At 49.2% G+C, this 22691-nt stretch overlaps 1 pseudogene; it reads right to left on the bottom strand.

Annotated features, from left to right (window-relative positions):
- Positions 1-17793: 17793 nt before the first annotated feature.
- LOC119291162 lies at positions 17794-19709 on the bottom strand (annotated as a pseudogene).
- Between the last annotated feature and the right edge of the window lie 2982 nt (positions 19710-22691).

The raw sequence follows: 22691 nt of genomic DNA, 5'->3' as shown, positions 1-22691 counted from the left end.
ACAGTACATATTGTTGAGATAATGAGAAGACTAGATATATACTTTTTCTTACTTTGGTCATCAAGAAGGCAATCTAGAGAAGATAGGCAGATAGCACTATCTTCTTCATCACCGGTTGATGCGGTAGAAATAGCAAGGAGTCACTAGAAGATGCTCTTCTGAAGAGTTGGGCATGTGTGTGCCGTCATCAGCTAAACAACCTTGTAACTCTGTACCTATTTGTTGGAAATATGCACTAGAGGCAATAATATTATATTATTATACTCCTCTGTTCATAATTAAGAGTTTATATTCTATGTTATAATTGCTATGATCCTGTAATATGCGGTTCGGTGGAAAACTCATATGTATGTGTGGAATGATAAACGGTAAAATAAGATTCCGAGTCTCGCCTCTAAGACTAGCTTAAGTGTTGTTAAGTGATCACGTTTTCAAATCTTGAGATATCGTTAAGTGCAACGATAGTCTCAAAACAACATTGAGAATATGGCATTAGAACAACGATCATATTGAATCGACCCAAACTTGTTTGTTATATTTTGAGATAATATCGTCATAAGTCAATCATTATAACATAGAGTGTTAAGGCGTGATTTAGTTTCTTAGACCATGGGAGTATCGTAATAACTTCTTACCGTGCGATGAACTTTGAGGTTGCTCAAAAGTCATCTGTAACACAGTGATCATAACGACAACTTACAGGTTCATCTATAAGTTTGACAAGGGACTAGATAGCTCAAGAGTGGAATTTTCTCCTCCGATGATGGAGAGATATTCTTAGGGCCCTCTCGGTATGATGGCACCTATCATCATTTTGCCAGACACAGGTGACTATGTCACGGGGATGCCGGAACATGTCAACGAGAAAGAAGAACAAAACCGGTATCAAGGAGACAGATATAGTGAGCATGTGTATGACTCAAAGAGGATATTGATACATCTCACCTCGGGTTTTGTAAAGTATCGTGAAGAAAAGGGAACAACACATGATAACCAAAGGTTCACTTGAATGTCAATAGTGTACTCATAGGGATCAATATGGACGTCCACGGTTCCGCTATCGGTCATTGGACGAACGGAATTTTGTTCATGTCTATGTTTTACCGAACCTGTAGTGTCACAAGCTTAAGGTAATCATGATCTACTGAGTGTTAGTAGGACGGGAATAATGATAATATATTTTTGAAATAGTTTTGTTAATATTCTATATAGTTTCAAGAGGAATTAGAAGCGTTCCGGGGTCAGCGGAAGGGTTTCAGAGTTTATCGGGCAATACTCGATATTTCTGATAAATAATATATATGTGGAAAATGTTTCTGGTGATGTTAAATTAATAATAAAAGGCTCTAGTAATTGTTGGGAGACTTCTATATTTCATTTAATATCAACGGTCCTTAAAAGGCTAAGTGATGGAAGGAGAACTGGGCCACAAGGGCCCAATAGGGGAGGTGCCCCCCTCTCCCATGGTGTAAGGGCATATTTATCCCTTGGTAGTTTTGGTGATTGATGACAATGCTTTTGCGGACTAATCGTGTGTATTGAGCTTTTCAAATATATCATGTCTAAACACAAGACGATTTGGTGCTCCTCGAAGACTATTGAAGACGGTGTTTCTCTACGTTTCTTTTCGGGGGATTTGAGTCATAGGAAAGCCGTACTATTAAGAGGGGGGCCGCTTTGGAAAGGTTTGGGTGGAATCTCATGTACACATTTGTTCCTTTTGCACCTCCTTTCCTTTGGCTCTTTGGAGCTTCCTCCGTCTCTCTGTGTCTCTGCAAAATGAAGGACTCCTAGTGTTGCTGTTCTCAGGCTGGCGGTAGTACTGCTCCCCAGAGTGGTACTACCGCAGGCCTTTGCAGTAGTACCGGGCCCCGGCACAGTAGTACCGTAGGCGCCCACGATAGTACCGCTCCTCTTGAGCGGTAATACCGTGAGCTCTGGCCAGGCGTAGCGGTGCGAGCGACAGTAGAGGCAGATGTAATTTTTTACATCCGCACCCTACGCAGTAGTACCGTGCTAAGGCGCGGTAGTACCGTGAACCCTGGCCAGGCATAGCGGCATCAGCGGAAGTAGGGGTGGATGTAATTTTTTACATTCGCGCCCTACACGGTAGTACCGTGTCAGACTTTTGCATAGATAAAAATTCAGTGGATGTAGTCACGGATTTAAATTTTCATATCCGTGCCTACCGTACGTGGACTGTTCGTGCCTTGTGGTGGTACCGCATAGGGTCGCGGTAGCACCGCGCCAGCGGTTCTACCGCCCCCTGTCGGTGCTCATCAGGACGAGTCCGGGCCCTGCCACGCCCATGGTCGTACCGCGGACCGCCGCGGTAGTACCGTAGGTCCATGCGGTAGTACCGCGCCTGTGGTGCGGTAGTATCGCGTGTCGCGGGCTGAGTTGATGGGTAGCGGTTGGAATTGTCCATTGACTATAAAAGGGGTGTCTTCTTCTTCGAGTTGACCACCTCTTCCATCCCCAAGCTCCATTGATGCTCTAAGCTCCATTTTCGCCCGATCTCTCTCCCTAGCCAATCAAACTTGTTCATTATTTAGGGATTGCTTGAGAAGGCCTCGATCTACACTTCCACCAAGAGAAATTTGATTCCCCCCACTAATCCCTTGCGGATCTTGTTACTCTTGGGTGTTTGAGCACCCTAGATGCTTGAGGTCACCGCGGAGCCATAGTCCATTGTGGTGAAGATTTGTGGTGTCGTTGGGAGCCTCCAATTAAGTTGTGGAGATTGCCCCAACCTTGTTTGTAAAGGTTCGGTCGCTGCCTCCAAGGGCACCAATAGTGGAATCACGACATCTCTCATTGTGTGAGGGCGTGAGGAGAATACGGTTGCCCTAGTGGCTTCTTGGGGAGCATTGTGCCTCCATACCGCTCTAACGGAGATGTACTTCCCTTCAAAGGGAAGGAACTTCGGTAACACATCCTCGTCTCCATCGGTTCCACTCTTGGTTATCTCTTACCTCTACTTGTGCAAGATATATTGTGTTCTATCCTTTGCTTGCTTGTGTGCTTATTGTTGTTGCATCATATAGGTTGCTCACCTAGTTGCATATCTAGACAACCTACTTTGATGCAAAGTTTAATTTGGTAAAGAAAAGCTAAAAATTGTTAGTTGCCTATTCACCCCCCTCTAGTCAACTATATCGATCCTTTCAATTGGTATCGGAGCCTCATCTCTTTATTAAGGACTTTGCCGTCTGAAGAGTATGGTTGACACCGTAGACAGTGAGGAGGAGCACCCCGGTGTGAATCCGTCCTCATCTATGGCCGATGGGGCATCCCCGGTCTCACGTGAGGAATTCAATGTGGCTTTGGACACATTGAAAACCTCCATGATGATCGAGGTCAAAGGCATGTTCAAAGAGTTCCTTGATGGTCTTAGATTATCCACCACACCTTTGGAAGTGGTTGCTCCCACTAACAAGGTGGCGGATGCCAACTCCGATAAGGGGGAAGCTTCTAGTGAAAAGGTTCCTTTGCCTAGTGGTAAAAGTGGTAATGGCATCTATTCTCATGTTGAACCACCTCTCACTTATGGAGGGCCGGTTCCCTCCACGCATTTAAATCATGCGGGTTCTCCTCCCAAAATTGTGAAGAATGAGGACTTTGATGCTTGGGTCTATCGCTTTAAGCGACATTTAAACCATGTTAACACTAATCTGTGGAGAATCATTGAAGAAGGTTTCTATCCGCACGACCGAAGCAACTTCACCCCAAGAGAAGCCGCAGATAATCAATTCAATGAGAATGCTCTCTTCATCCTCCAAGATGCTATCCCACCCAAAGATATTGCTCATCTCCGACCCTTCACCATGGCCAAGGAAGCATGGCACCATGTTGTCTCCCTCTACAAGGGAAGCACAAGCATTCAACGCTCCAACTATGAAGTGGTGCAAGATGAAGCCGATGAGTTTGCAATGAATGAAGATGAAGAACCTCATGAGCTTTACCGGAGACTAACCACTCTCACGGTCTCACTCCGAGATCGTGGGAGCAAGGATACGGATGACAATTGGATCAAGCGCAAGTTCCTCAAGGCCCTGATGCCCTACCACAAGGCCATGTCCTCCGTCATCCGTCAAAGGCCGGACTTCCACACTTTGTCCCCAAGTGAAGTGTTGGATGAGTTTGTGGCAATGAGGATCTTGGACAAGATCGCCGATAATGCAGTGTTGCATTCTCAAAGAGCAAGGAAGCCCAACCTTGGCTTGAAGGCCAAGGTTTATGTGGAAGAAGAGGATGATGAGGAAGAAGAGGATAGCAACCCCAAAGATACTAAGTATGATTACCATGAGCACATGGCTCTTGCTTCAAGGCAATTTTGGAGCAAGAAGAACACAAGGCCCAACTTCAACAAGAATAACTCAAGTGGCTTCAAGGGCAAGCAACATGTGAGAACATGCTACAATTGTGGCAATGTGAGCCATTTTGTTGGAGAGTGCCCTTACGAGAAGAGGGAAGACAATGGTGGCAAGCTCATCCGAAAAGACAAATCCAAGTCCTTCCCAAACAAGAACAACTTCACCAAGAAGACTCCAACTAAAGGGTTGGTGGCTCAAGAAGAATACCATGATGATGATGGTGATGATGAAGATAGTGAACCCATGGCCATGGCCTCCATTGCCATTGCCACAACTCCATGGGTGTCCCTCTTCGACTCACCCAACGAGAACATCACCGCCAAGTGCCTCATGGCTAAAGCCACCAACAAGGTAACCCCCAACATCAAAACCACCATCATTACTAATCCCTCCTTGATGGATTGCATTGATGAAAGTGAGGGGTCTAATGAGGAAGTAAATGAATTTGAGTCTTTTATGAGTAAGCTCAAGGGAAAATCCAAGAAGCACTTTGTTGCTCTCTTGGAACAACTTGGTGAAGCCAATGACATGATCGAGGCTCATGAAGAAACCATCTCTAAGATGGAGGGTCATAGTCGTGACTATGCCGATGAGATATTGGATCTCTCTAATGCTCTTGAGGAATAGAGTGTGCATCATTTGGCTCTTGAGGAGTCACACAATGATGACCATGCTAAATTAAACAAAGATCTTGATCATGCTCTTGTTGCATCTCGTGTGTTAAATTTCGAGAAGGCTAAACTTGGGGTTAACCATGCTAGACTCAAGGAGGAGTTTGATTTACTCGACAAGGCTCACAAGGTCTTGAAGGGTGCTCATGCTAGCCTCAAGGAATCTCATGATCAACTCCAAGTGAAGCTAACCAAGGAGAAAGCCACCTTTCCTCATATGGTATTAATTGATAATGCAAATGCTACTAACCCGTGTTGTGAGCATGTGCATCTTGTGGAGGAGAATGCCAAGTTGAAGGAGCAACTTGAGAAAGGCCTTGTGACGTGCATACAAGGTGAGAAGAACCTCAATGACCTTTTGAGCAATCAAAAGGAAGTTGTGGCCAAGGAGGGAGTTGGGTTCGCACCCAAGTCCAAGAATAAGAAGAAGAACGACAAGACCAAATGACCTCCCCCTCTCAAGCAAACTTTTGTGAAGGAGGGAGAGGGTGCTCCTAAGGAGAAGAAGAACAATGTGAAGGGTGGTGATGTCAAAAAGGGCAGTGCCACCCCTTCCAACAAAGCCGGCGACTTTAACCCTTCTTATGTGTCGTGCCGTGCTAGTGATGGGCATGTTTATGCTAAATTTGTTGGTTCTCCTTATGAGTACATTGAATGGTCTATTTGGGTTCCTAATACCCTTGTTACTAACATCAAAGGACCCATTACAAAATGCGTACCTAAAATCAAGCATTGATCTCTTTTAGGTGTTTGCTTCCGGTGGGGGATCATGGTTGCTCAATAGTGGAGCCACAAATCATATGACCAGAAGCAAGGACTTGGTGGTGGACGTGCACAAGATCCCATCCATGCCCACCAACATCGAGTGGGGTGATGCCTTGTCTTCTAAGGTATTGGGTCTTGGCAAGGTTGTCATTTCTCATGATCTCACGATCGAGAAAGTCATGCTTGTTGAGTCCCTTGCATACAATCTTCTTTCCATTCGTTAACTTGCACTCATGGGCTTTACCACATTCTTTGATATTGGTACCGTGGCCCTCTTGTGGAGCAAGACTCTTAAAGTAGCCTTTGTTGGGCATGTCGAGAACGGTCTTTATGTGATTAACTTTTCGGAGTGACCCACTAAGACCGCGACATGCCTAATGGCTAAAGTTAATCTGGGGTGGCTTTGGCACTGCCGTTTAGCCCACGTCAATATGAGATCTTTTCAAAGTCTTCTCAAGGGGGACCATGTCCGTGGACTAACAAATGTTAGTTTTGCCAAAGATCGTGCTTGCAGTGCTTGCATCGAAGAAAAGCTACATGAGAAGGCTCACCCTCCCAGGACTATCATCTACTCGAAGAGACCCTTGGAGCTCCTTCACATGGATCTCTTTGGGCCTCCATCCTTTGATAGTCTTGGGGGTAGAAAGTATTGCTTGGTGATTGTGGATGATTATTCAAGATATACTTGGGTATATTTCTTCAAGAGGAAGAGTGAGACTCAACAAACCGTCATCGACTTTGCAAATTAAGTTCAACGTCAACACGATGCAAAGATCTTGACAATAAGGAGTGACAACGACACCGAGTTCAAGAACTACACCTTGGATGAGTTTCTTAGTGATGAGGGGATCAAGCATCAATATTCTGCACCATACACCCCTCAACAAAATGGTGTCATGGAGAGGAAGAATCAGACATTGATGGATGCGGCAAGGACCATGATGGCGGAGTTCAAGTCTCCTTACAACTTTTGGGCCGAAGCTATCAACACAGCATGTCATGCATCCAATCGGCTCTATCTCCGCAAAGGCTTGAACAAGACTCCCTATAAAATACTCACCGATAACAAGCCCAACCTCAAGTACTTCCGGGTGTTTGGGTGTAAGTGTTTCATTCTCAAGAAAGGTGTTCGTTTGTCTAAATTTGAGGCTAGAGCTCATGAGGGCATATTTGTTGGTTATGCTACAAACTCTCATGCTTACCGAGTCCTCAACAAGTCCACGGGACTCATTGAGGAGATGTATAACGTGGAGTATGACGAGAATAACGGCTCCCAAGTGGAGCAAAGTGGTACTTGTGATGTAGGTGATGAAATTCCTCCCCAAGCCATAAGAAGAATGGGTGTTGGTCATATCCTACCCATTGAGGAACCCCTTGTGGCCGAAGGAGAAGTACAATGCTCCACTCAAGTGGAGCCATCACCAACCCAAGACACACACGCTTCCGAAGAACAAAGTGAAGGCTCTTAACCATGTGAACAAGATCAAGGGCAAGATCAACCTCAAGATGGTGGTGAGCCACCAAGTTATGCCCAAGGTCAAGTTCTCTCTTTCGAGCAAGTTCAAGATCAAGAGCAAGCTCAAGATCAAGAACAAGCTCAAGACGGCGCTCAAGATGATCAAGTTACCCCTCCTCTTTTCACATCCGAGGAGGAATTAGAGCGTCGTGCCACGAAGATCGCTTCCAAGCTCACAACCAAAGGTCATCTCATGGAGAATTTGGTTGCAAGCCTAAGAAAGGGTGTAAGCACTCGTAGACAATTAGCAAACTATTGTGAACATCACGCGTTTGTTTCTTGTGTCGAACCCCAAAAGGTCTATGAGGCGCTCGAGGATCCGGATTGGCTCAATGCCATGCATAAAGAACTCAACAACTTCGAGCACAACCAAGTGTGGAAATTAGTGCCAAGGCCAACCGGTAATCATAATGTCATTGGAACCAAGTGGATATTCAAAAACAAGCAACATGCTCATGGAATCATTGTTCGCAACAAGGCTCGTTTGGTGGCACAAGGCTACTCCCAAGTCGAGGGTATCGACTACGGTGAAACCTTTGCCCCCGTTGCTCACCTTGAATCTATTCGTTTGTTTATTGCTTATGCTTCTCATCATAATTTCAAGTTGCAACAAATGGATGTGAAGAGTGTTTTTCTTAATGGTCCCATTAACGAGTTGGTATTTGTCAAACAACCCCAGGGGTTCAAGGATCCCTATTTCACCGATCATGTGTACCAAATCAACAAGGCACTCTATGGCCTTAAAAAAGCCCCACGTGTGTGGTTTGAGCATCTTTACTGAGTTGTTGCAAGATCGTGGGTTGGAAATTGGGAAAATTGACCCCACTCTTTTTACTAAGAAGGTCAAAGGGGAGTTGTTTGTCTGCCAACTACATGTTGATGATATTATCTTTGGTTCTCCTAACAAAGCCTTAAATGAGGAATTTGCCGCTCTCATGACCTCAAAGTTCAAGATGTCCATGATGGGAGAGTTGAAGTTCTTTCTCGGGTTTGAAATCAAGCAATGAAGAGAAGGAACCTTCATCAACCAAGCCAAATACACTCAAGACATGCTCAAGAGATTCAAGCTAAGTGATGTCAAGCCGGCCTCCACTCCAATGCCCGTCAAATGCCAACTTGACATTGATCCCAATGGTCAAGTGGTGGATCGAAAGGTATATCGCTCCATGATTGGATCCTTGCTTTACCTTTGTGCATCTAGACCGGATATCATGTTGAGTGTGGGAATTTGTGCACGATTTCAAGCCACACATAAGGAAAGCCACTTTGTGGCGGACAAGTGAATATTTCGATATTTGGCTCATACCCCAAACTTTGGCTTATGGTACCCAAGAGGAGCCAACTTTGATCTTTTGGGATATACAGACTCATATTGGGCGGGAGACAAAGTGGATAGGAAGTCCACCTCCGGAGGGTGCCAATTGCTTGGTTACTCTTTAGTGAGTTGGTCTTCTAAGAAGCAAAGTTGTGTATCTCTCTCGTCCACCGAAGCGGAGTATGTGGCTGCCGGTAGTTGTTGTGCTCAACTTATATGGATGAGGCAAACTTTGAAGGATTACGGTGTCACTTGTGATGAAGTGCCTCTTTGGTGTAACAATGAAAGTGCCATCAAGATCTCTCTCAACCCGGTGCAACACTTCAAGACGAAGCATATTGAGATTCGGTATCACTTCATTCGGGATCGCATTAGGCGAGGGGAGATCAAGCTCAAGTATGTCAACACTCATGATAACCTTGCAGATATTTTCACGAAGCCCTTGGATGAAGCAAGATTTCGCGAGTTAAGGCATGAGCTAAATATCATTGATTCGAGCAATGTGGTTTGAACCCTTGCACACCCCACCATACTCATCATGCTATCTTGTTTAGGTGTAGGCATGGACATAGGGGGAGTGTTGTTCTCTCAATGAACTTTTCCTCCCCCATTATGCATAAATTGATCAAACCTTTCACATTAGCCATTTTTATGGTACTTGTGCGTCAAAGACGAGTCTTGGTCATGGGCCCAAGGATAATTCTTCGCGGTACCATACCAATTGACTCATACATAGGTGGCTCCGGCCACCGCCCTCTCTTCCTAAGAGTTGTGGCTCGTGTTTTGGTCTTCGTTGTCTTTTGCCTTCTCCTTGTGTCGTGCTTGTGTCATCGTTTGTGTTTGCCTCTTGGTGTGTTCGGTGTCTTGAAGGTTGATTTGCAAATGCTGTTTCCCTCTCTTGTGCGAAACTTGCATTTTCTTGGGGGTACGGTACTACCGTGGCAAGCCACGGTACTACCGCAGGAGTGGTTTGCTTTGTGCGTGCATAGTTGCATCCCAGGCACACGGTACTACCGCTTCCATCGCGGCAGTAATTTTTTAGTGCCGCTGGAAGAGCGATACTACCGCCCAGCGAGCGGTACTTCCGCCCTGGCGGTACTACCGCGATGACCCGCGGTACTACCGTGCCCATGCGAGCGAGTGGGGGTTAAGAGCGGGGCAGGGGGAGTTCCAACTCCCCCATACCTATTCATCTCTTTTCCCCACCCCATCTCTCTCTCTCCTACCCAAGAACGACGCCGGAGTTCCTCGCTGGATCTCCGTCTCCGGCCGCTCTCCTCGCATTCCGTCCGGTGGAATCATTCCCCACCTTGTCCTCTTGCCATGGACCCTAGTATTTCCCCAAGTCCTCCTCTTTTTGTTCTGTTCTTGTGCTTCTAGGTCTTGGGGAGATGCATGTGTAGTTCATATGGTTATTGGCTAGATCTGTGCAAGAAGGAATTGTAGGCGAGTGGTAGTGTAGCAAGTATGCTATTTGGTATGTCACAACAGTTTAGTTTGATCAACGGTAGTACCGATCTCATTTTGGGGTTGTTCCTGATCCAGATCCGCGCGGTTGAATCCATGCGGTAGTACCGCTCCTCCGCCTCGCACGGTACTACCGCTCGGGGCACGGAAGTAAAAAATTACTTCCGCTCCAGGCGCGGTACTACCGTGCCACCCCGGCACAGTACTACCGCAGCTGGAGCGGATGTAATTTTTTACATCCGTGCGCCGGTCCGGTACTGTCGTAGATGTGCAAAATATACTATTTTTTCATTCCAAATCTCGTTCTTGCTTGTTTCTTTTGGCTTTGACCCTGCTATTTGCATTGATCCTTCTTGTTTTTCGTGTGTGTTCTTGTGTCGTGTGTCTAGCTGGTGGCTCCAGTTCCAATGTTCGCCGTTCGAATCCTAGCTGTGAAACGGGCTCGAAGCGCCTCCGCAACCAAGATGAAGCTCCAGAGGGCTCCAATGCCTCCCAACGCAGAACCAAGCACACCGCCACCAAGCACAAGGAGCCCACCATGGGCATGGATGAGATACCTCTGGCCGAGTTCATTGTTCGAAGGAAGATCAACCCCTATGTGAATCCTCATGCCAACTTCAGAGGCAATGATCTGTTCTGGACCAAGCAGCAGAACCTTATCTATATGGATGTGATCAAGGCCAAGCAGAACGTCTACGTGGAAGTTCACTGGATTGACATGCATCACATGAGACAGGACAAGCACCTTGACTATTTTGGAGAGGCTTTGGATCTAGTGGAGCAGTTTGGCATTGAGCACATGCTTACCTTTCACCTGGACTTTGACCCAGACATTGTGGCTCAGTTCTTTGCTTTGGTCCACTTCCATTCTGATGAGGCAAGGACCATGACATGGATGACCAATGGCCAACAGTTGTATGCTAAGTGGAAGGACTTCATGGACTTGCTTCAGGTTCCTGATGCTGGGCTCGAGACGCCCATTGGAGTTCGCCCTCATGCCAACTCCGAGTCTGCCAACAAGAACAAGCTCCAGCCCTTCCTTGTTGAGAAGACGCTTGCTAGTAAGAAGGTGTGGGTGCTGAACTCCTTCCTTGACATCATGCATCGGATCTTCCGCAACACCCTTTTCCCACGCATCGGTGACATGGGCCAGGTGCATGCCTATCTTGTGGATATGATGCTCCTATGTGAGGAGGCGCATCAGGCTCAGACGCAACCACTTGATGCCTCACATATCATGTGGTGCGAGCTTCAGTTTGTAGTGTTCAACCGTAAGGTCCCCATCTATGGCCCCTACCTGTTTCTCTTGATCTCCAAGACTTGGGAGAAGCTCTATCCCAATGATGAGTTCATTGCCCCCAGCTGGATTCATCATGGGCCCATCAAGCTCTGCATCAAGAGCCAATGGGCTAACACCACCACCAGTGTTGAGGCCGAGGTTGCCACGATAGATGTGGATAAGGATGAGATCTAGGAGGAGGAAGCTGATGAGGACAGTTCTGATGGATACACTCATCCCTCTTTTGAGCTCTCTTGGACTAAGAAGCTGAAGACGAAGATGAAGAAGCTGTTCTGCATACAGACCAAGGGATAGTACAAGGCCCATGTTGACTCCAAGAAGAGTCGCGAGCGCGATAAGAAGATCTTGAGGACCTTTGGCGAGGATCTCACCAGTATCTTAGAGGAAGTCATCACTCCGGAGGCTGCCTGGATAGCCAAGCAGGGGTATCAGTGGATGGAGTCAGAGGAGGAGCCTATTCCCGCTGCCGAGTCCGACGAGGAGTCGTTCTTAGCCTGAGCTACCACCTGTGTCGTAGGTGTCCTCTCTGCCTTTTTGGTGTCTCGATGCCAAAGGGGGAGAGAGTGTAGGATTTGCGAGTCTTGTGTCGTGTGTTTCGCTTTGTCGCTTTGCTTTCGTTCTATTGAACATCGTTTTCTTTGGTTCGGTTTGTGCTTGTGAGACTAAGTTATCTATCATATGGTGTAATACATATGCACTCTATCATATCTTTTATCATTGTTACTTAGTCATATCCTTCATCTTGCCTACTTGCTTAGTGTTAGTTATATTGTTGTAAGAGATGCCTTGTCTATAAAATATAGGGGGAGTGTTGATCCTAGTATGTGTGCCGTGCAGTCCAAAGCACATCTCTAGAGTGCACACATCTAGGGGGAGACCGTCTATATTTTATAGATTGTGGGTTTGCCGTGGCCTCATTTTATATCCCTATGTGCAAATCCCGTATTTTCATCAATCCACCAAAAAGGGGGAGATTGTAAGGGCATATTTATCCCTTAGTAGTTTTGGTGATTGATGACAATGCTTTTGCGGACTAATCGTGTGTATTGAGCTTTTCAGATATATCATGTCTAAACACAAGACGATTTGGTGCCCCTTGAAGACTATTGAAGATGGCGTTTCTCTACGTTTCTTTTCGGTGGATTTGAGTCGTACGAAAGCCGTACTATTAAGAGGGGCTCCGCCTTGGAAAGGTTTGGGTGGAATCTCACGTACACATTTGTTCCTTTTGCACCTCCTCTCCTTTGGCTCTTTGGAGCTTCCTCCATCTCTCCGTGTCTATGCAAAATGAAGGACTCCTAGTGTTGTTGTTCTAAGGCTGGCGGTAGTACTGCTCCCCAGAGCGGTACTACCGCAGGCCTTTGCAGTAGTACCAGGCCCCGACATGGTAGTACTGTAGGCGCCCACGGTAGTACCGCTCCTCTTGAGAGGTAGTAACGTGAGCTCTAGCCAGCCGCAGCTACGCGAGCGGCAGTAGGGGCAAATGTAATTTTTTACATCCGCGCCCTACACGGTAGTACCGTGCTTAGGCGCGGTAGTACCGTAAACCCTGGCCAGGCACAGCGGCATCAGCGGAAGTAGGGGCGGATGTAATTTTTTACATCCGCACCCTACACGGTAGTACCGCACCTGGTTTGCGGTAGTACCGTGTCGGACTTTTGCATAGATAAAAACTCAGCGGATGTAGTCACGGATGTAATTTTTTATATCCGTGCCTACCGTGCCTGGACTGTTCGTGCCTTGCAGTAGTACCGCATAGGGCCACGGTAGTACCGCGCCAGCGGTTCTACCGCCCCCTGTCTATGCTCATCAGGATGAGTCCGGGCCCTGCCGCGCCCACGATAGTACCACAGACAACCGCGGTAGTACCGCAGGTCCGTGTGGTAGTACCGCTTGTCGCAGGCTGAGTTGGTGGGTAACGGTTGGAATTGTCCCTTGACTATAAAGGGGTGTCTTCTTCTTTGAGTTGACCACCTCTTCCATCCCCAAGCTCCATTGATGCTCTAAGCTCCATTTTCGCCCGATCTCTCTCCCTAGCCCATCAAACTTGTTGATTCTTTAGGGATTGCTTGAGAAGGCCTCGATCTACACTTCCACCAAGAGAAATTTGATTCCCCCCACTAATCCCTTGCGTATCTTGTTACTCTTGGGTGTTTGATAACCCTAGACAGTTGAGGTCACCGCAGAGCCATAGTCCATTGTGGTGAAGCTTCGTGGTGTCGTTGGGAGCCTCAAATTCAGTTGTGGAGATTGCCCCAACCTTGTTTGTAAATGTTCAGTCGCCGCCTCCAAGGGCACGAATAGTGGAATCACGACATCTCACATTGTGTGAGGACGTGAGGAGAATACTATGGTCCTAGTGGCTTCTTGGGGAGCATTGTGCCTCCACACCACTCTAACGAAGACGTACTTCCCTTCAAAAGGAAGGAACTTCGGTAACACATCCTCGTCTTCATCGGTTCCACTCTTGGTTATCTCTTACCTCTACTTGTGCAAGATATATTGTGTTCTATCCTTTGCTTGCTTGTATGCTTATTGTTGTTGCATAGTTGCATATCTAGACAACCTACTTTGATGCAAAGTTTAATTTGGTAAAGAAAGGCTAAAAATTGTTAGTTGCCTATTCACCCCCCTCTAGTCAACTATATCAATCCTTTCACATCGAAAGAAGGGAGGGGAGGTCGAATTGGGGAGGGATTATCGTCCCCTAGGCCAGCGCAAGGGGGAGTCATCCCCTCTTGTGTGGCGCCCCCTTGCCCCCTCCAATCTATATATACTAGAGGTTTTGGGCACTTTTGAGATATACAAGTTTTTGATCCTCCTCTAGTTCTCTATAGTCTAGTTCTAGTTGTTCCAGTTAGAGCTAGATCTACTTTCTCTAATCCTCATAATCTAGTTTGGTTCTAATTTCCTCCCTCTAATTGTCTGGCGACGATTAGCTCTGAACGGCGAAGCACCCCCGGATCATGAAATACCTTGCGCTTGCAATATGTGGAGAGACCGTGCTTTCAGTCTTACGTTCGAGGGACTGTTTGTGGGCGGTTCGCGGGATCATCCATCTACGGTTTGAGGGGCTCCATGAACATGAAGGAAATATGCCCTAGAGGCAATAATAAAGTTGTTATTCTATATTTCCTTATTTATAATAAAGGTTTATTATTCATGCTAGAATTGTATTTATTGGAAATTAAATACATGTGTGAATACATAAACAAACACCGTGTCCCTAGTAAGCCTCTACTAGACTAGCTCGTTGATCAAAGATGGTTAAGGTTTCCTAACCATGGACATGAGTTGTCATTTGATAATGGGATCACATCATTAGGAGAATGATCTGATGGACAAGACCCATCCGTTAGCTTAGCATAATGATCGTTCAGTTTTATTGCTATTGCTTTCTTCATGTCAAATACATATTCCTTCGACTATGTGATTATGCAACTCCCAGATACCGGAGGAATGCCTTATGTTCTATCAAACATCACAACATAACTATGTGAGTATAAAGATGCTCTACAGGTGTGTCCGAAGGTGTTTGTTGAGTTGGCATAGATCGAGACTAGGATTTGTCACTCTGAGTATCGAAGAGGTATCTCTGGGCCCTCTCGGTAATACACATCATAAGCTTGCAAGCAAACAACTAAGGAGTTAGTCACGAGGTGATGTATTACGGAACGAGAAAGAGACTTGTCGGTAACGAGATTGAACTAGGTATAGAGATACCGACGGTCAAATCTCGGGCAAGTAACATAGCGATAGACAAAGGGAATTACGTATATTGTCATAACGGTTTGACCGATAAAGATCTTCGTAGAATATGTAGGAGCCAATATGGGCATCCAGGATCCGCTATTGGTTATTGACCGGAGAGTTGTCTCGGTCATGTCTACATAGTTCTCGAACCCATAGGGTCTGCACGCTTAACATTCATTGACGATATAGTGTTATACGAGTTATATGATTTGGTGACCGAATGTTGTTCAGAGTCCAGGATGAGATCACGGACATGACGAGGAGTCTCTAAATGGACGAGAGATAAAGATTGATATATAGGACGATGGTATTCAGACACCAGAAGGGTTTCGGGATGCATCGGATTGCCATCGGGTCACCGGAAGGGGTTCCGGACACCTCCTGTAGGTGTTATGGACCTAATGGGCCAAGGGAGGGACATACTGGCCCCTGGTGCGCCCCTTCTTTGGACAGCAGGCCCTAAGGGAAGGAAAGGAGGGAGGGCTAGCCCCTCCTGCCTTTCCCTCTCATGGGAGAAAGGAAAGGGGGGGCACCCTCCCCTGCCTTTCCCTGCACCTATATAAGGCAGGAAGGGGGCGCGGCTTGGGAGGGACTCCAAGTAGGATTCCTACTTGGGCGCCTCCTTTGGCTGCTCCTCCCTCCCTCACACCTATATATATGTGGGAGGGGGACGCCTAACACAAAACAGACAATTGCCTAGCCGTGTGCGGCGCCCCCCTCCACCGTTTACACCCCCAGTCATATTTTTGTAGTGCTTAGGCGAAGCCCCGCGGAGATCACTTCACCATCACCATCACCATCACCATGCCGTCGTGCTAACGAAACTCATCTACTACCTAGACGTTTTGCTGGATCAAGAAGGTGAGGGACGTCACTAAGCTGAACATGTGTAGAACATGAAGGTGGCGTGCATTCGGTACTTGATCGGTTGAAGCACGAAGAAGTTCGACTACATCAACCGTGTTGTGAAACGCTTCCGCTTACGGTCTACGAGGGTACGTAGACACACTCGCCCCCTCCCCCCCTCATTGTTGTGCATCTCCATGGATAGATCATTGCGTGTGCGTATAATTTTTTTTGTTTTCCATGCAACGATTCTCAACAAAACGATCTAGACCGACTCTTCTTTCGCTGCAACTCGGAGGTGGTAACGATCCGATCCAAATCTCATCTTCATAGTGTTCCTAGGTGATCGTAGGGAGACATTTTTTTTTGTTTTCTACTACGTTTCCAACACTATTAAGCCCATATGTGTGTGTGGCGTTAGAATTAAGAACAGCGGAGCCGAGTGACAAGGCATCGATGTTTAGATGCGTGAAGCGTCATCTCTCATTTCCCCTTCTGCTTTATCCTTAATCTCCTCCTTCGCTAAGCAAAACAACCGATTCTACGTGTCAAAAAAGACGACTAGTTCTAGGATTTACCGTCGTTTGGTGCGTTGCCATTATGCTTACAACGTGACATTTGAATCTGGATGCTCTTCATCCAACACAACCCTATCCACAACAACAACAACAACATAGGGGTGACAACTTTCTAAATTGTGGATGGAGAAACCGGGGCAAACCTGATAATTTCGAGAAACATGTAGGCGGTACAAATAGCATCCACAAACACGATTGAGATAAATACTTTGTGAAATAAAAAATATCAATTGGTAATGTATTGAGTTGGATGATGATGAACTCTGTTGTTCGGCATGAGTTGGTTAGGCTTACTGTCAGTTGATCAGGCTGGGACTATCTCATCTTGTTCCATTCTCGGTGGATTACAATTCAGTTTCGGGTGCATTGACAACAGAGTTCGATGTGCATCATGTGTCATGGTCTTGGTGAGCTAGGTGTTCTCATAATACTTGGGGAGAGGTCTGATTGTTCTATCTGAAGTCGGGTTAGCGAGCAGACCCATTCGTGGTTCTCCTCATTCTACTTCGACATTCCTTTTGTGAGGGGTTCTCCTCGTTCTCCTCAAGGCACCCGGCTTTTCTTGGTTAGATGAAGATCGACACTAAAGACATGTGTCCAACTCTCAACTTTAGGATGCATGTTGTTGCTCCAAGGTTTAGGCTTTCCTTTAGTGGTATTGGTGTTGAAATGACATATTTGAATTACTTTTATCATCTTCTATTCATTTAAGACTGTGTTAGAACTATTTGTACACTAGTTTGGGCATATTTTAACATGTGTCGGATAAATATAATTCTATAAGACTTTAGTAACTAATTTGCACTGCACTTTTTTACTTTTTTTAGCTGACTTTTTTTTCTATTGCTAAAATTCTAGATGTGTCATTGAATATTTAGCCTTTCCCCCATACGTCTTTCTCTCCCAAATGGAAGCCGGGTTCCTAACGGAACAACAGTTCAAAGGATACCTACCTAAGAAAAAAAGAAAGTAGTGCCTACATCAAGCTCATAGTACCCACAACAAATAGTAAAAAAAAATCTTAAACTTCATGGCATGGATTATGAACAACTGTTTTAGGTGCTTGCAAAGCTTGGTGGCCAAATAAAATGATCTTCATGTAAACAAAATACAAATTCTGCTTGAAAGTGCATATATGCTTGAGCACTTTTTCTTTTTCTTTTAGAGAGCTCCTCGGATGTTATTTGGCCTCGAAAATTTACAAGCACCTGAAACATTTTGTCATATTCAAAGCCATCAAGCTTCAGATCATTTAGAGTTTCTTTTGTTATGTTTCCGGTCATGGGTGCATCAGGTGCAATGTCTGTGGGCGTAGAAAAACCACCCACCTAAGAAAAAGGACAATTGTGTGTATTCTGGAATCCATCTTTCACTCACTGACGTTCTTCTATACGGTTACCTTATTTAAAACAAAATTTCCCTCCATCTTGTTGTAATCAATTCACTCTAGCCTTCACCGTCACCGGGAGCCCGTCCGCCATCCGCAACGTCAACGAGGTCACCTGCCGCGGCCGGTATGCGCCGTCCACTGCGAGCTCGAACTCTTCCAGCACGCATGCCACGATGGACTTCATCAGGATGTAGGCCATCTCCTTCCCGAGGCAAATCCTCGGTCCCGCGTGGAACGCTATGTAGCGGAACGGGCTGTCCGGCTGGAACGTCCCCTCCGCCGGGTCCAGCCACCGCTCCGGTCGGTACGCCCGCGCGTCCTCTCCCCACACGGACTCCATCCTCCCCATTGCGTACGAGTTGTACGCCACGAACCAACCTGCCCCCACCGCCGTGCCGTCCGGCAGGACGTCGGCGGCCTCCGCCCGCAGAAAGTTCACCGGCACCGGCGGGTAGAGCCGCATCGACTTCGTGATGGCCGCGTGCACGTAGTGCATCTCCCTCAGCTCGTCGAGATCGAACCCGGCTCTGCCGTGATCGCCGATCGCTCGGCGGCGCGCACGGCGGCGACCTCGTCGCGGATGCGGCGCTCCACGTCCGGGCGCGAGGACAGCAGCCAGAAGAACCAGGTGAGCGCCGAGGATGTCGTTTCCCGCCCCGCGAGGAGGAAGCTGATCACTACGTCGCGGAGGGCCGTCTCGGTGTAGCTCTCGCCCTGGTTCGCCATGAACCTCGACAGCAGGTCGTGCTTCTCGCAGCCCATGCTCATCTCCTCCCGCCGCGACCGTATGATGCGATCGGCGAAGCCATGCACCATGGCAATGGACTCGCGCAGCCGCCGCTCGGAGCCCAGATTAAGCGCCTTCTTGATCATCCAGAATCCTGGGACGGCGTACTGGAACCTGCCAGCGCTGAGATTGGCCGCGTCCCGGAACGCGTCGGCGAAACTGCTGCTCGCGGTCGCGGTGCTCTCGACTTCTGGGCCAGCGCTGTCGTCTCCGTCCGGGAGCTGGCGGGGGTCGTGGTCAAAGGCGACACGGCAGATATTATCGAACGCGTACCGCTCAAGCGTGTCCTGGAGGTTGAGCTGGCTGCCGGACCCGGCGGCACGGCGCAGGAGCGGGAGGAACCTGCCGTGGAGCTCGCTGTGCACGCTTCGTGCCACGAAGAGGCGCAACGAGCGCGTGTTGAACTCGTAGCTGGCCGCCTTCCGCTGCGCGCGCCAGGCCTCGCCGTCGGCGTTGAAGATGCCCCGGCCGAGGAAGTCGTGGAGCAGCGCCGCGAAGCGCGGGCCCTTGGGGTAGTTATCGAAGCTGGCACGCATGATGTGCTCCAGGTTGGTCGGGTTCGCGGTGATGACGCCTCGGACGCCGCCGGGCCGGCGGAACACCAGCGTGCAGGTTGGCAGGAGAGCGAGCACCTCGGTGAGCCAGTCCAGCACGCGGTGCCGGTTCGCCAGGAACTGCGGCAGGTGGCCGAGCAGCGGGTACGGCCGCGTCCTCGGCGTGCGCTGCGCCGGCGCCTTCTTGTCGAGTCTCCACGCACGGAGGACGAAGACTGCGCCGAGGGAGAAGAGCGGTATCAGGAGGAAGGCTGCCAATGCGATTGCCATGGCCGCTAGCTGGATTCTACCTACCCCACGAATTTGTGGAGTGTAGGTGAAGGGGAAGAAGATAAGGCAGAGGAGGAAAGGAGCGTGGTGGTGAGCGAGCCGGTCCGCCACTGGTGAGTTCTTGTGCTGACCGCACACGTGCCGCCGGTCTGCCGCAGCTGCGAAACGGGAACTTCGTACGCAACGAATCGCTGAACTCCGTCACATTCAGCCGGTATGCTGCGGAGAGATATTTGTCTCAACATTTGATATTTATGCATGCAGCCGGCATTTCTTTGATTGATATGTATAGTAGCTAAGGCGTGCAAGGCATGCACATGCATGCACGTTACTTCAACTAGAGCTGCAACCTCCACATGGTAGTTCTTAGAGCAACTCCGACGGGCCGACCCAAACGGATGGCGATTTTATCCGTTTGGGTCGGCCAGACGGACACGGATGCCCGCTTTCGCATTTGGGTTGGCGCGTGCGCCCAACACTGGTCTGAGACCCATTTTAACGGCGTAAAAAAAATAAACGCATGCATATTAAAAAAAGAAAAACATCACTAATTAAACATTAAAGCCGGCCACAAAGACCGGCGAGGGTCCACATTTGCATTAATAAAAACAGCCTAATAAACTACGAGGCGGCGGGCTGCCCTAAGCGTCGTCGTCGTCGTCCTCGGGGTCCGTGAGGTCGATGAGCGTCGGCACCGGCCCGGCCCAGGCGAACGTCGTGTTCCAGAGCGCCGTCATGTCGGCCTGTGCCGGCGCAGGCAGTGCCGGGGCGGGGGGGTGTGCGGCCGCCTGTGCAGCCGCGGCCTGGCGCGCCAGCTCCTCGGCCTCGCGCTGCTCCTCCTCGAGGTCGCGCTCGAGCATCTCCTCGTACTCGCCGTCAAGGCGCTCCTCTGCTAGCCGGCGCTGGCGCCACATCTTGAGGTACACCTGCTCCTGCGCCGGCGTCGCCCCCAGCTAAACGGGTGGCGCGGACACCCACTCGCGCACCACTCCATTCCAGGAGAAGCGCGCGATGGACTCGGGCTCCGGCTGCGGCTCCGGCTTGATGGGGGACGGCGGGGCCACCGGCGGCACCACGATGCCGCCCGCCGCGGAAAGGGCAAGGGCCTGCGCCATTGCCGCCTCGTACCAGGCCTCCTCTTCCACCTCCGCTCTGCGCCGCCCGTCCTCCTCGCTCTCCTGGTAGACGGCCGCAAGGGCCGCAAGGGCCGCCTGGTAGGCGTCCTCCGCCGCATGGTCCTCCTCGCGGACGACGAGCGGCGTTGGCGGCAACGTCCGATCGACCTCGGGCACGCCCCGTCGCCTCGCCTCCTCGTACTCGAAGGTGAACCACCTCGCCCAATTGGGCGAGTCGGTTGTGTAGGCCGGGTCGGTGCGCTGCTCCGGCGTCAGCAGCGCCCGCCGGCGCCGCACCTCCTCCGCGTGAGCACGAGCCGACCGCGGCGCCGCCGGCACTGGGATCCTATCTGGATCCAGATGCCAGTCGTGCGGCAGCGTCACGTCCGAATACGGCAGAGGCTGGCGGTTCTGCCAGTGCCACTCCACCTGGTGCACTGGCACGTTGACGTGCTGCCTCTGTCGGCGAGGCGCCGGCGCCGGCGGACGTGGGAAGAACTCGGAGGGGAAAGGGGTGGCGGGTGACTTGCCCTTGGCCTTGCTGCCGCTGGCGCCGGAGAAGAGGCCCATCTCGTTGTGGTTGTGGTGGCTAGGGTTTGCCGGCGACGAGGGAGCAAAGGTGGGCAGATGTGGACGACGAGTGTGGATGAGGACGGCCCCGCCGCACGATCGGCTTAAAAAAGGACGAGCGTCGTCGCTGACGCGTGGGCCTGCCGTCATAAATTAAGCTGACCGCGTGGGCAGCGGACAGTTGGACGGCTGCCATGTGGGGGCGCGACGGATAGCGAGAAGGCACGCGAAGCGCCCTTTCGGCGTCCGTGCCGACGCATTTGGGGCGCAAATTTGGGCCACAAATGCGTCGGCGCGGACGCGACGCGGACGTGATTTGGGTTTGGGTCGGCGCGTTGGGCCGCCACTTTTGTCCGCGCCGACCCAAACGGACGCAGCCGGGCGAAATGGGTCGGCCCTTTGGAGTTGCTCTTAGGCCACTGATAGGCGCCGGCGGGTCGCACCGCAACCGCCCAATGAAGCCGCTACCTCTCGCGCATACGGTCTTCTTCTTCCTCGCAGTAAATGCCCCCTAGCCCCTGCTTGCTCCTCGCCCCACGTTGTCTCCGTCTTGCAGGTCCCGTCGCGGCGCTTGTCGGCTCGCCGTCGCCACACGCCGGCGCAGCTCGCCGGTAGCAAATAACTCGCCGCCGTCGAGGAATCCTAACAGCCGGATGCAGCTTACATGGTAGCAAAAAAAAAAACATGTCGACGGAAGCTTTTGCGGATGCAGGCTGCAACAAAAATCGCAGAAACCCTCAAAATCAGCTTCTGGTCCCAGCTCGGGGCTTCGCCCGTAGACCATAGTAGCAAAAATCAGTAGCGGTTGCAGCCAAAAAAATATAATCACGATTGTGGGCAACCTCATGAAAAAGGATGTAGCAAATGAGAGTACAAGTGGTAGCAAAACCTAAAACTATTGTAGCGAAAAGCGGCGCACAAGGTTCCAGCAAACAAACATGGCAACAAAATTTTGGTTAGTTCCAGCAAAAATTGAATATGGTGGTAACAAACTGGTACACTGGTTCCTGCAAAAGAGAAACATAGTAGCAGAATCTAGGTTGGATCCAACAAAATCGAAGACGATGGTAGCAAAATATAGAGGTGGTTCCAACAAAAAAAACTCACCGGATCTCTAGCACTTGTTGCCGTCTCCACCATCGTGATACGGCTCAACTTGCGTTGAGACGATTTTGGGGTTGCCCTGATCTTTCACCACGCGCTAACAATTGTACTAGCAGAAGCAATCTTGCAGGAAAAAGAAAATGCAATGGATCTTGTTGGAATCGGAAGAGATTGTGGATGTGTAGTTAACGAGACTAATAGCAGACTAGATGGATGGATGGATTGTAGAGATGAACAACGGGCTGGAAGTACGTGGTAGTAGTAGTATAGATGCAGGGGATTAAGCTAATGACGAGTAGCGGTGGCGACGGCGA

Source organism: Triticum dicoccoides, chromosome 4B (genome assembly GCF_002162155.2).
Source record: "Triticum dicoccoides isolate Atlit2015 ecotype Zavitan chromosome 4B, WEW_v2.0, whole genome shotgun sequence".
Classification (NCBI taxonomy): Eukaryota; Viridiplantae; Streptophyta; class Magnoliopsida; order Poales; family Poaceae; genus Triticum; species Triticum dicoccoides.
This window is presented reverse-complemented; position numbering and strand designations above follow the sequence as displayed.